Source organism: Aythya ferina (genome assembly GCF_964211825.1).
Source record: "Aythya ferina genome assembly, chromosome: Z".
Classification (NCBI taxonomy): Eukaryota; Metazoa; Chordata; class Aves; order Anseriformes; family Anatidae; genus Aythya; species Aythya ferina.
Genome location: NC_140299.1, coordinates 29186805 through 29201480, shown reverse-complemented (window position 1 = coordinate 29201480; position 14676 = coordinate 29186805). Strand labels below are relative to the sequence as shown.

The following is a 14676-nucleotide window of genomic DNA, read 5'->3' as shown; positions in this document are numbered from 1 at the left end:
GCAGGCTGCTTTTAAAATGTAATGGAAAATGTGTCCTGTATTCACAGTAAATGTGGTTTAAAAAGGCAGCCATCATCTTCTTACATGTATATGCAATTAAGGATAAGGAAACATAGAGCACCTCATCATGGTATAAGAAGGAGGTGTAAGATTCCCCCAAAGCACTGGGCAAAGGGAGCTCCCATCAGGACTTGCCCTTTCTCTCTGAAACTTACGTGGAAGAAGAGTTCCTGATTCATGAGCCCATCAGATGATTCTTCTGCTTTGCGTGGTCTTGTTAGGGATTCCCACCAGGGCTTTTCCTTACCATCTCCCTTCCCCCTTCCCTCCTTCAACACATTCTTGTAAAGTTGGCATTTTGTTCTGGATTTCCACTTTTGTGAACAGCAAAGCCTGTGTCTTGCAGCACTGTGCAAAGCCCCACAGCTACATCAGCAGTAGTGCTGCCATCCTGGCAGGCAGTTTGGTACCAGCAGCAGGGCTTCTTAGTCCGGGACTGGGCTCTTCTTTGCACATGGCCCAAGATGCACGGGGCTCCCAACAGACCAACTCCTGGGACAGGTCCATAGGCCCTGTGGATGCTCTCACTTGGTTGTACCCCTCCAACCTCATCACAATCCCCTCTGTTCTCTTGCCTTTTCCATCACCCCAGTTAAGCCTGTCCCACCACGTTCTGGAGTTTTTGTTTTGGAACTGATCACAGACCCCCAAGGGGGAAATGAGTGGCTGGCTTCTCCTGCCCATGGGAACCATGCATGTGGTAGTCAGCCTGAAGGTGCAGGATGTTTGCTTTTTCAAAGGTAGTTCATTGCACGCTTTGCCACTGTGAGCCAAATGGCTGTCATTACAATAAGTAATTTCACTCATAAAATGTGTCTATTTGTAAACCTAGTTTAATTTTCTTATCTTTCTTGTATATTTCTCATTCAGAAATGAGAAATAAAAGTGATACAGTGTATGAAGTTTGCAAAGTGTACTGGACCTCAACAAGTTGCTGTGCTACAAGTGTGAGCATTGTTGCATGTGTTGAATTTGTTCTTTACAACTCATTATAAAAGGTGCAGAGTTACATTGTATAGGGTGACATTTATAGTCACTCTCCTGTGAACAATACTCCTTAGTGAACAATAGCTTTTATGGAATAGGTTATGTTGTATGGATCTAACTATTCTCTTTTGAGCATGGAATAAAATTACACACACACACACCTCCAGTTTAGTGTGTTCACTTACAGAGCACCAAGTGTGAGACACATTACTTCTGTCCACACATAGGATACCAAGTGTGGGGCAAATAATGCTTCTTTGTGTTACACTAGCTTTCATTAAGTTACTAGCAATGTCCACATACACTCAGTTCAGAACAGCTAGCATAGTGTGTCTGTATCATCCTAATATTGAAGGTGCTTCCACATCATTATTAATATTCTGGAGAATGCAGAATAGGAATCTCTGTCATATAGTCCTTTTGGTATTGTAAGGTTTGCCACTTACATTTTTTACTAATAACTGTTTACAGCATACTTGCTGAATAAAATTTCATGGCTGCAGTTTATGGAACTCCGTTATCTATACCGGTTGAATTTTCTTCATTCTCTTTTTGATGTTTTTTCTTTTCTTTCTGATGAAAACACCCAGCTTATTGAAACTGCATTTTTCCCTAGATAGTCTTCATTTCAAGACAGCTGATACTGGAAATATTTCTTAAATTCAGGAGGGATTCTGTGGTACATACACATTTGCATGTCAGCAGTTTAAATGTGGAAGTGTTCCCATAGCACAGGAAGAGCCCAGGTTATGCGGAGGCTATATCAATGTTCAATTTAATTCATTGTTCTGAATGTAGAGAGGAGTCAGTTCAGAGTATCTGCATTATTTTAGTATTTGTTTAAAGTTAGTAGAAGGCAACTTACAAAATAACTTCATAAATTTGTTTTAGCTTACACGGTGGTACCTCAATACATGTATAACTGTTCCTGTTTATTTTTCTTGTCTAGTAGTTCAGGAACATACTTTTAATATTTCATTATGTATATTAATACATATAACTTTGTATTCTTTGTTAGCATTTTCACATTCTGTGTAACAGCTGGTGTTATTAACGATACACAGAATCATAGAGTGGCTCAGGCTGGAAGGGACCTTAAAGGTCACCTAGCTCCACCCCCCCGCCACCCACTAGATTAGGTTGGCCAAGGCCAACCTGGCATTAAACACCTCCAGACATGGGGCATGGGTTTATATTTTAAAGCAAAATTTTGGCAAAGCCTAAGAAAAAGACCTTAAATTTGCTATATAAACCTTGGCCTGAAGACTGCAGGCACCTTATTTCACCTTAATGTGCCATGTCTGCATAGGTGATAATTACATTGTAATTCCTTTGCATGCACCATCTGTAAATGTAGACCATGTAAATACTGATTTTTTTCGTGTTGTATCTCAGAAGTAGCCATGTTTCTGATATGAAGAGGGAAAATATAAAATGGATTATTTTTTTTTTCCACAATGCAAAATTACTCTATTTCTAAGGTTTGAGTTAGGTAGGTGTAATGTGCAAGTAGTGTTCCCTAAGGTAGAGAACTTTTCTTCAGGAACTTGAGACTTTTGGGAAGGTAGAGAGAAAGGTGGGATAGGAAGGAAGAAAAAAGCACTGATTCTGCTAAACATGACAAAACTCTAATAAGGATGTTCCTATGACTTCATTGTTTCTAGAAAATGCATAGCATCTGTCTCTGTAAGTAGTTTAAAAGTTAGGAAGAACATTTCATTGTTTTTTGATAGTCTTTTCTTGTAGTGTGTAATAAAGCATGCAGCTCATCCTGGTGTTCTTGATTTGTGTAATTTGCACTTCAGAAAGAAATTTTGTTTTGCCTGAAGTGTTTAAATACAGTAATTGAAAAAGTAGTAAATATGACTGGCTTCTGTAGTGGTTAATAAGCAGCCCTAACATTTCAAATGTGAATAAACTGTTTAGACTTGGCTTATTTGTAAACATACTCGTTATGGATCTACAATGGGTACAGCAGTACTCAGAGCATGAATCTGTCCATTTTTTAAACTCCCCCAAGTATGGTCACTGAGCTTGTGTAATATATATGGCATCAGTTGAACTACATTTCTTTCTCTTGCCTTTCCAAAATAATTGATGTAATTTTGTCATTATCCGAATTCACCAAAAATGAAGAATCACTTGGGAACATACTAGACTTTGACATTTTAACTGACTGTATTTTAATTGTGGTGGCAGAGTTCAGGGGTTTTGTTTATTGCTTTGTTTCTTTGTTATTTCTTGGAATTAAAAAGGGATTTCTGTTTGCTTGATATTATTGTAATACAGGGAACTGTTTAGTTTTTGACTTCGAAAATTACAACTAAGGAAATCTGGAGCAGAAAGCTATTAAGTATTTGGTACATGGAGCGTATTGTATGCTTTGGAATAACACAATGGAACATGGCATAGCAATGTTGAAAACAACAACAACAAAACAAACTCTTAAGCCAAAAATAAATATTTCTGCTTGGTACTTTGTTCTAGTCTGTATTAGAAACTTAAATTATAATCTAGAGAAATAAAGCAGATGAAAATCATTGCTTTTCACCAAAAATTTTAAACAAACAAACAAACAAAAAGACTATTCTTCTGGGCATGATCTTGTCACTATTCTATTTATGAATTGATCTCAGATACAAAAATGTAAATATAATAGCTGAATTGGTCTATATACTGTGAAAAGTAACACCTCAACAAACTTGTTTAAAACACATATCTGATTATGTAGTGTCTGACATTTAGGTGAGTATTCTTTTGCAGTCAAGAAATTCCCCATACAGTGGTTGAGATTTTGCATGCTTTTGTTGAATCTTGGCAGAAGTGCCTGTAATACCTATCTGTATATCCTAAATAAGTGAGTAGCTGTGACAATTTGTGGCTTTCAGCTGTGTTAAAATTGTCCTCCTAAAGTTACAAAATAAACTACATATTGATTTGTGTTGCAGATGATGTAAGAACTGCTCTCTATTTCTAGGAAAGGAAAGTAGCTTGCTCTCTGAAATAAGGGCAGAATTGGAGATTTGGTATATTAACTCTATAGGAATAAAAGTGATTTTTGTACTGAAAGTCTGTACATGCTGTTTTATACAGTGCAAGTTCCAAATGTCATCAGTGTATTTGCTCTTTCTGTGTGAACAGAATCAGCATAGCATAATTCGTGTAATTTTTGTTATGTAAAGAAGACTCAAGGGATGAAGCCATTTTATAGAATAAAAGCTGTGCGAAAAAATGCAGTAGGAATCAGACAGGTGTTGTTTTCACCAAGGACAGCAGGCCTGCTACTGTAATGCTGCAAGGTTTTCTGCAGTGAGTGCACAAATAATTCCCTATCTGTGTTAGCTGGAGGCAGGAAGATACCATGATATATTCCAAACAAGGTAAATGAGCAATGTAGTAGTGAACTTCATTATTAATGAGGCAAAGTTACATGAAGCATACTGAGTAAGTTATTTCATACACCCTACCAGCTGTTCTTGAACTAGCTCTTATTATTTCCATCTGTATGGTGGTGGAGAAATTTGAGATATCTGTTTTCCTCTAAGAGCTTTCTTTTCATTTTTCATTTGTGAAGATGATGTACAGATCCAAACTGTCCTTCTTTCTTCTTCTAGTTTATTGTTAGTATTCTTACCTTAAAGACTTGTAGCTTTGTCTTCTAAACTTTTTGTTCAAACCTAAGCTTCCAGTCTACTCATATTAGTTTTATATCCCATTATTCTTTTGGGTATCACACACCACACTGCAGCAAATGCAGAGAAACTGCTTTCACTCTTACCGTCCAGTAGAATCTGGAGCCAAACCGTCAGTAACCTCTCCATAGTTTGAGTTTGAGTGTGTTCTCTCCTCAACTGATCGTGCCCGCTGCGGCAGCCAGTTAGTATGGTTTTTCACTTCCTGCATACGGACCCCTTAAATGTAAGTGAAGCTATTTAGAGGAAACTTAAATGTTCCAGATTTTCTGATAGATTATCTCCCTTTTGATGCCTAGAAAATAGCAAAATAGCGATAACTAGACATCGTAATAGCTGGATAAACTGAAAATAGGTTAATGTACCTGCTGATCACTACCAATTTTCTAGTTTTTACCCCCTCAATGTTAGATGAGTCAAGAACAGATAAATGAGATGTGGAAAGAATGTTGTTAGGATTTTTTAGGTTGGCATACCTTTTTCAATGAAAGTCTAAGTTGTTTTAGACTTACATTATTAGATCACTGATGTATTTGAGAACTAGAGTCACTCCAGCATAAACATCATCTTTAGTATTTAGAAGATGTCCCACTGAAAAACAAACAAACAAAAAACCACAGTACAATACCAAAATGAAGGTCTCTTCCTCATAGTTTTGTTAATTAGTAACTTTGAATTTTGGCTCCCTGGCTATCTATGACAATGGTTAATACAGTTTTTAACCTGTGTTTGAGGAACACTTCCTATTCTATCATATCAAGAAATCCTTGAGGGACACTTGAAGAAATAAGGAATATTTTTATGCAATTCATTTTCTTTGGAGTGGACTATACATTTTGAAAATTCCTATTGGTATTTCTTTTTCCTTGGAATCCTAATATTATAAGATTTATGGAAGGAGGGAAAATTGACTGGAGTGCCATGTAACTTTTAAAAGTCTTGCAGTCAGTTTTGAAAGGGTAGGAAACAAGAACATGCAAGCATTTCTCCAATGAGTACTATTTGCTACAAATGACATCAGGAAATTGCTACTTTTTATGACTGAGCGTGTGGGGAGTCTGTCTCAGAGAAACTCTGGTAACCAGAAAATAATATTGTTTACCACTAAAAATACTTTGGTGTACCTTTTCTGAAGTTATAAAGGTATGTCATGACATTTAGGAGGGAAATAATTTACCTGTGCGTCTTCTCTTCAGGAGATTGTGCAGTTAGTTCAGAGATGGACAGTTAACCAGAGAAATTGAAGGAAAAAATATAACCCTAGAATGACTAACAGTACTGGTAAAGGCTGAGATGGTCTAAGTGCTCTTTAAGCAGACTAATTCTGTAAGCTGGCACATCTCCAACCTGATAATAGCCTACAGAGTACTGGAGGTTCTGAAAGACTACACAGCTTTAAATAACATCCTTTTTGATGTGATTATTTTATATTACTCAACATTGCTGTTTACTTCAAAATTAAATGCAATAAAAATGTATTTTACCGCTTTTTCTCTTATTTCTACTACTAGACTATAGTCCTTATTTATGTTATAGAAATTACAGTCACAGAATAACAGAATAATATGGGCTGGATGGGGCCTCTGGAGTTTATCTAATCTATCCCATGCTCAAAACCAGGCTAAGTAGACCAGGTTGCTTAGTGCATGTCCAGTTCAGTTTTGAATACTTCCAGGAATGGGGTTTCCAAACTTATATCACCTTTTCCATTATTTGACTACTCTTGTAGTAAAATTGTTTTTTCCTTGTATCTATTTAAAATTTTCTGTGTTCCAACTTCTGTTTGTTGCCTCTCATCCTGTCCCTGTGCATCTCTGGTAGTTTTCTAGCTCTGTTACCTCTACACGCTCCCATTGTGAAGGAGATGGATAGTGATAAGATTTCTCTGTAGACTTCTCAAGTCTGAATAAATCCTGTTTGGTCAACCTTTCTTCCCACATCAGATTCCCCTGCCCTCTGACCACCCTTGTGACTCTCAGCTGGACTTAATTGCATCATTTTTCTTTTTGTAGTAGGGAGTCCTAAACTGGACAGACCTTTCCAGAAGTGGTCTCAAGTGTAGAACAGATGCACCTGATGGCTACACCCTTCCTAATACAGTCAAGGTTACTGTTGGTCTTCTTTGCTTTCCATTTTCTTTATGGAGTAATGATTGTGTCTGAAAATGTAGTACTATGAAAACTGAAGAGAAAGCTTAATCAGAAAAATTTCCATGTATCAGTGTTTCACTTAAACAAATTAATATCATGCATAATTACAATTAGCACCACAAAAAAAAAAAAAAAAAGATACAAGAAACTTTTTTATGATCTTATCTATAACCAGCACATAAAGTGCTAAGATTTGTACCTTTTAAATTTTTCAGAAATAAATTAGTCTATGTTCCACTGTCAGTCCATTAAACCATTCGTCCTTAAAAATCCTCTTTGAAACATAAAACAAAACTCCCTAAGTATCTGCAGAGATATATGTGCTACTACAGCAAATGCTGTCAAGCCAGGAACAATCATAAGTGGAAGGGAGAAGGATGCTCTCTGCAGATCTATAAAGTAGATTACAGCATAAAAACATACAAACCTCCCGGTAAGTAAGATGTCCTAAAACATCAGTTTGTGTTGGTTTAAGACACAGAATTATTCAAAATACTACTTTTTAAAAATTCCTCTAGTATAGGTTTCATGTTTTGGTATTCCAGACTCTGTGAGTTATTTGGTCAACCGTTTACACCAGAAAGTTGTGGTTTTATTGAAACAGTTAAAAATGCTTTTCAGTTGTGGCAATTCAAAGGTCACATCTACGTGATGTACTTCATACAGCGGTGAGCAAGCTATGTAGGTGTTCTGTGCTGACTGCAGCTTCATGGCTGAGTTAATTACTCTGCTGTCAAGGAAGAGTTCGCATACCCTGCCAGACTGTTCCAGGTAATTCATGTCTGAGTGTGATCAGTAAAGGAAAGGAGCTTTGCACTGAAGTAATTCCGTTCACAAAACTTTGGCTTATTCTGTACCACACTGAAGATTGTTCAAGTCATAGGTGTACAGTCCCATAAACATAATGGTTATTGTTGGCTCTGATATCCACAGTCATTCATAGGTTTTAGTCTCTGAGGTCAAGATGGCCAAGCTTCTGGACTCTTGGACAAGGAAACATAGAGCAAAAGTGAGACTTTTTTCTCTTTTCCAGCTTTCACGAGATGTCATTGGCACTTGAACACCTCTTTGAGGGTCAAGACCAGTCTGGCCCAAAGGCACTATTTATCCTCAGGTGTCACTACATAGATATTGATCTGTTCTGTCTTCTTCAGAAGATCATTACATATTTACAAACTGCTTTCCAGTTTTGTTTCCTGTCAGATAGTTGCAGACTATTCCAAGGAAGCAAATAAGACAAAATACTACATTTCCTATTCTAAATCAAACAGTCTAATCAGGAGTCTGGGTGTAAGTCAAACAAGATATTTTCATTTTTCTGTTTTAGAGGCAACAGTTTTGTGGTATGTGTGTGGGCCAGAATAAAAGTGTATGTTTCACAAGTGGGACTCCACACTACAGAAGAAAGCACCGGTGAAAGATATATCTAGTCCCTTCGTTTTTAACAGGAGAAGGTAATCACTAAGTCATCTGCTGTTCTGCAAGACATACATCCTTCTCTCACAAAATGGAAGAAACTGATGAGATTTTATCCAGTCCATTCAACCTGGAATAGTTTAAATGATTACATAGAATTATCACTGTAGCAAGCCTACAAATATTGAAATATAGAGAGGATTTGGGTTAATTTGCTCATTTGTTTTAATCCAAATGGCCCTGCGCAATCTGTTCTAGGTGTCCATGCTTGAGTAGGGGGTTGGACCAGATGGCCTCCAGAGGTCCATTCCAACTTCAACCATTCTGTGAAAATATAACAGGAAGCATCACAACAAAACATTTGTAACATGGAGTTAACACACAGAGAACAGAAACTACTTCCTGTAAAAATTGCTCATTCTGTTAAGTAGCTTCTCCAATGACTATAATGCTTTCCCTGTTTCATTTTATATTTTGATCTATTGAGTGATGAAAACAAGTGTCATTTCCGTTTTCATACCAGATTTTCTCCCTTTCTTTCATTAGTATCAGGTTTACATAAACTCTCTTTGGACAAAAGTATTGCAGCATGTTAGAAAAAAATAACCCAACTCACCTCTGAAGTGAAATATGAATCTACTTCCAGTATCATATCATCAATACAGAAGTGAGAGGAATGATCTTTTACAGGTGGTGCTCTGCTTTCACTTTCTTCCTCAGAAAACATTGTTAGGCAAAATATCTTAAGTGGTGATTGTCAATGCTTGAAGTATTAGATTATATCCACCCTCCACCCCTCCCTGGCCCAGGACAGAATATCATAAAACTACTTTTTGTTAATCTCAACAAAAACATTGCATTTTTTTAACCAGAGCAGTGGTAAAAGAGATGGTTGGTGGAGTTGCCAGCAGTTACCACTTGCATTGGTCTCTTTTATTGTGTGCATTTCCATACTTCCTCTTGCTGTTACTCTGCTATTATAGGGTTGTACTACTGGAAGTTATATGTGAATCCAAAGAATCAGATTATATACTTTATTCAGTGCCATTCAGACCACTACTCTACCCATATATCCATGAAAAGCTGAGAAGAGTAATGAAATGCACGTTGCTAACTGAAATATTTAGGAACCAGTCTTTATATCTTCAGTGTTTAGCTGCTTACCTTGGTATCCCTAAGAACCAGGGAAAAGGCAAATGATCAAATAATGTTTAGTAAGAAATTGGTGTTCTGACATGAAAATACATTAGTATCTTAAAATTACTTACAATATTCCTTTTTTTCCCCCACTGTGAATAGCATGTATAAACTGCCTTCTGCTTTACTGCTAATACAAATAACTGCTTCCCTGTAATTCATTCAATATCTCTTGTTTGAAGGCAGTTATTCATAAAATTTATGTTTGCACAAATATTAAAAAAGAATTCTTATCTAAAACTCTAGGGTATTATTAAGACTTGTTTCAATTTATGCTGTTGTTCAGGAACCAAGCATTCTTCATTACATGTTGAAATTAGATGTTCTAAGAAGCTTTCCTTTATTGTGAAACACATTATGTGGCTAGAAATTCTTAATGAGTATATTGGTGTTTCAACATTATAAATACATAAGATCTGAAGATTAGCTTTTTATTCTCACCATTAAAAGCTTGTCATTATTGTGTATGATTACAAGATTTTGTTCACTTTACCTTCTGGGATGTTTTATTTAGCCTTCTGGAGGAGAAAAAAAAATTTCCTGCTGCACTTGAAAGTAAATAACAGGCTTTTATTTTCTGCATTAAATTAAAACCTGCTATATCATTTTGTGTAGGCAATAATGCATATGCAGCTGAACAAAACTTGGTGTACTCTAATAGCTTTAAAAAAAGTCAATTAGTTCAGAGTGAAACAGTCCAGTAAGAAAATAAACAGTAATCGTTAATATGACACATTTTAACAATCTTATTTGATAACTAATTGATCAAGTTAGATAGTTTTCAACTATTTAGCCTTGATATTTCAAGTCTAGAAGACAGAAGGATTCCAATTGTGAATTTCAGTGTATTAAAAAGTCTCTGGGGAACTTAACAGACAACATGAAATTTTACAGAATATGCAGGAAAAGGGTAATTTTCAGCATAGTAGCTTTGCCTGAGTACTGCTAGACTCAAGAAATACTAATCTTGTCACGTTCAGCAGCTGGGCTTGGGCAATATCTTTTTCCCACTTGGAGGGGTTAATTAGCCTTCTTTCAGAATGTGCCCTATTTGCTTTACATTCACATGATACAGCAAGCACTGGCTATACAAAGCAAAACCATTAACAGGTGGGTGTGTCCAACTGCTTAATTAGCCAGAATAAAAAGGATCTTTGTCAAACATGCATCTGTTGCTTGTGATACACCTGACTCCCATTAGGCAAGGATGGTGTCTTTTTGCTGTAATACATGTATACAGTACTGCACTTATAAGTAGCATCAGTGAGAAATGGAGAGACTCCATTAGATTATCAAAATGTGTTCATATAATATCGATGCAATGTAAAAGAATTACACTGACTGCCTCACAAACATGTAGTTACAAAAACTAATAGTGAATAGGAAGTTGATAAAAGTTTACTTTCAAACATATTATATGGCATCTGCAAAGGATAGTCAATCATGTATAACGTTGTATGGTAAGGAATTGCGTTTGGGATGAAGACTTAGAGCAGAATGATGAAAAAAATACTATTGAATAAGTCAGTATTCAATCATTTGGTTATTTCTGCATAGGGAAAACAAACAGCAAAGTTTATGTTCCCCAGCCATGCTGCAGCCATCCTCATTTACTTAGTGATAAATCAGTCTATAGAGCTACCAATTAGCCTGTCAGATTATTAAGAAAAATGTAACTATGATTCTGAGCTACATGAGCACATTAAATTGAATACTTAAATATGGGTCTGTCACCAAATGGACAGTGTAAAGATGAAATGGGCTCGGTCACCAAGCCACTTTGTTCTGAAACGTAGGTGCAGTTTACCAAGTTACACAGCTTCCCTGTCCTGTGGATGAAATGACGAGGCCTGAAGTTTGGCAGGTCACTGTCGTAGTGCCAGCTGTGTCATAGGTAGTCCTAGGACAGGCCACGGGGTCCTCTGGGGTGTCTGCAGTTCTTGGGGATTCTGTCCCACGTGCCCCTGGATCCACTCTCCTATGTCGCTGTAAGGTCTCGTGTGACTTTGTACACTCACCTGTAGGACTGGGCAGAGTACCTGATTCTCGACTACCCCTGTTTAGCATCCCTCAGTGCCTGTCAGCAGACTGTCAGTGGTACCTGTGGTCTGCCCATCTCAAGGCTTTTCCACAGTGACTGGCGGCTGGCTTACAAGCAGGGTATCCTCTCTTCTTGTGAGAAAGCTGATTCCTTTTTCTAAAAGGGCTGGCACTAATGGCAGTCAGGCACACTCCATGACAACTGCCACAAGGACAGGAAGACGTTAGGTTCCTCTCTCAGATTAGAGAACCTCCCTCTGACTTCACTTCATCTGGAATTGCAGATGTAATTAATGATCAAGTACAGTGTGAGATGTGACACAGCAATTAACAGTGTCGGAACGGCTTCTTACCAGTCACAACTGTATTTGACTACAGCAGCACTCCTCCTCCCTTTCGGTGACTGACATGTTTGTACACTGTAACCAGGAAACCACATGAAGTCAAGTGAAGCTAAAGGGTGCTACGAAATAATGCCTTTTAATTCTTTTGGACTCTCCACTTTTGCTTCCTGCTGGACATGCAGTGCCTTGTATGAGTGTTTGTTGGAACTGGTGGCTTAAAATAACCCTATTAACTGAGCCACGAAACAGACTGGAAGTGCATTTATATAGCAGAGAAATGCTTTAGGAAGTTACTTAGCATTAAGCTTTTGATTTCCACTAATCTGTCAGCCTACCAGTGTTTTTGCCCGGGTAACATGTAAGAGTGAACTCCAGCTGGCTCAGATGAGCTGTTTCTCTTTTTACTTCACATCTGAAGGATGTTATCAAGTTGAAGGCAATGGGCTGAGACAAAAGTTCATATGATTTATGAGTTAAGGGCTGAGCATCATCACTAACTGAGTAGACATATCCACAGGGTTGTTTTGATACTTTTGGAAAATTTTAAATTCTTAATTGGCTGAAAAGTAGCTTTTACCAGGCAGCACTGTGTCTGCACTACACATTTTTATCTTCTCTTCATTTTCTGTATTTATGAAGGATCCATAATGTGTAAAAAATTGCCTAATGATTTTTATATATGATTATGTAAAACAGGAAACTGTTTCTTCTAAATATTTTCAATTAAAAAAAATAGTTAATAGTGACTTTGCTTTTTAAGTAGTAAGAATACTTCTTTATCAAAATCGCTTGACTTCAGAAAGTGAAAGATCATCTGTAAATGAATCTGAGATGATCAGAAATTAGATCTGTAAATGAATTAAATGCAAATCGAAGTTCACAGTTTCCTGTAATAGCCAGTTTCATTGCATTCTCCTTTAAGAATGTAGATCTTATTACAGCCTAGGTTCTTTCTTGTTAGCAGTGACTTGGTGCTGACCAAGAGATGAGTAAAAATTGAATTGCGCAAATTTAGAAAATGGTTATAGTGTTTAAAAGATAGTGTTAGAATTTAGTATAAAACTAAAGTATTCCTTTTATCAGTATTCCATTAGGTATGTTGCCATTATTATGTCATGTGTTATGTTTTCGATAACCCCCAAAAGCACTTGCTATCCCAGTGTGCTGTGTCTCTTCACAACGTATGATAATCAGTGCTATGATTACTATTTCCATTTATAAGTTTATGCATATGTATATAAAACATAAATTCCCATTTTGCCTTTCTTTGCAGAAAATAGTTTTCCAAACCTTTGACTCAGAGCTTATTTAAGATCATACATTTACATTGTGGAGGAGTTTGGGCTAATATCTAAGGTCTTTTATGGCACAATGTTAAGTTAACTTACCTGAAGAAACTTCAAAAATGATTGCATATTGGAAAGTAAATAAAATTTTCTTTCAGGACTTTACTACTGGAAGATGAATGCTCTTGTTAATATTCGACTTAAGGGCAAAACTATTGGTTTTCAGCTAGGATAGACTGATATGTAAAATGTAGCACTGTTCTCTGAGATAAATAACTTTATTTTGGATTTTGTACTGCATTTTCTTTAGATACAAATAAAAGTATGAAATTTACTGTTTCACAGTAAGTGTATCTATCCTGAGGACATCCATTTATAATTGGGAATTTAAATCCTAATTTAATTAGGACTTTTAATATTTCAGTCATAGTCTGTGAAGTTTAGTTTTTCTTTTCTTTCTATATCCTAATTTTTGTCAGGCAGGCTGGAAAGAGGTATAGGGTTCAGTTGTCATAGTAACTTCGAGCTTATTGATCAATCTTGAACAAGTTTGATCAACAATTTTTCAGCCTTTCTGAATATTGGAAAAGCAGTTAAATCTGTTATGCACTATAGGCATGGCTCAGTGAAGTTTAAGCCAATAATGTTCCCAGCTGGCAAACTCCTGCCTGTCTTCTGTCCCTATCCCAAATTTATATGCCTGTTTCCTGCTCTGCATGGACTACATTTGAATGCACAGTCAGTTAGAGGGAGGGGCTGCAAAAACCTGGCTTTAAATCAGCTTAAACTGCTCTGGAACCCAGCCTTGAAAGGAAGGTCTGTTATTGCAGCTGGTTCAGTAGTCAAGCAAGGAGAATATTGAATTTTCTGAGGAGCTTCCAAGGTTTATTTGTGCAATAATGAATTCCTCCTACTATGAAATAGTATGCTCCTGAATAGATACATTTTTGATTATGGTTTTGTTTCAGTAAATATTGTAGCTTGTTTTTTTGGGGGGAGAGACTTCTTTGTCTGGCGGAGGTTAAAGTGTACTTTTTTTCCTGCCAGCCATCTGTGTCTGGTTGGTTAAGCTAAAAAATTACTTGGTTAGGGCATTGTAAGTATTAGTAGATCTGTAGATTATTCAAAGAAACCTAGATAGTAACGCTACTCGTTTTTGGTGATATTGGTACTTGGGTTGCCAAAATATTTTGTAGCTAAAATAGATTAATACGGATTAAGAAAGGCTTTTAGATAGTGATTAGTTTAGAGATTACTATTTCATATTTGTTTACTGTAATTCTTCACAGAAATATACAGCCTTCTGTTTTGAAGGTACCAGGTGAAGAAGAAACTGCCTCATCTGGTTATTATTTTCACTGGTTAATAACCCACTGCATAAAAGATACTGATTAAAAAACAAAACAAAACAGTCTTCTTCCTGGCTTTCAAATACTGTTGATTTGTTTTCCAGTCAATTGTATTGCTATATCTTCTGTGCAAAATTGAGGAACCCTATAGTTCC

The 14676-nt window shown here is 36.6% G+C and overlaps 1 protein-coding gene across 4 annotated transcripts in view; it reads left to right on the top strand.

The window, feature by feature from the left end:
- RFX3 (regulatory factor X3) overlaps positions 1–14676 on the top strand; it is a 128583-nt gene that overhangs the window by 48135 nt on the left and 65772 nt on the right. The gene's annotated exons all lie outside the window — the stretch shown is intronic.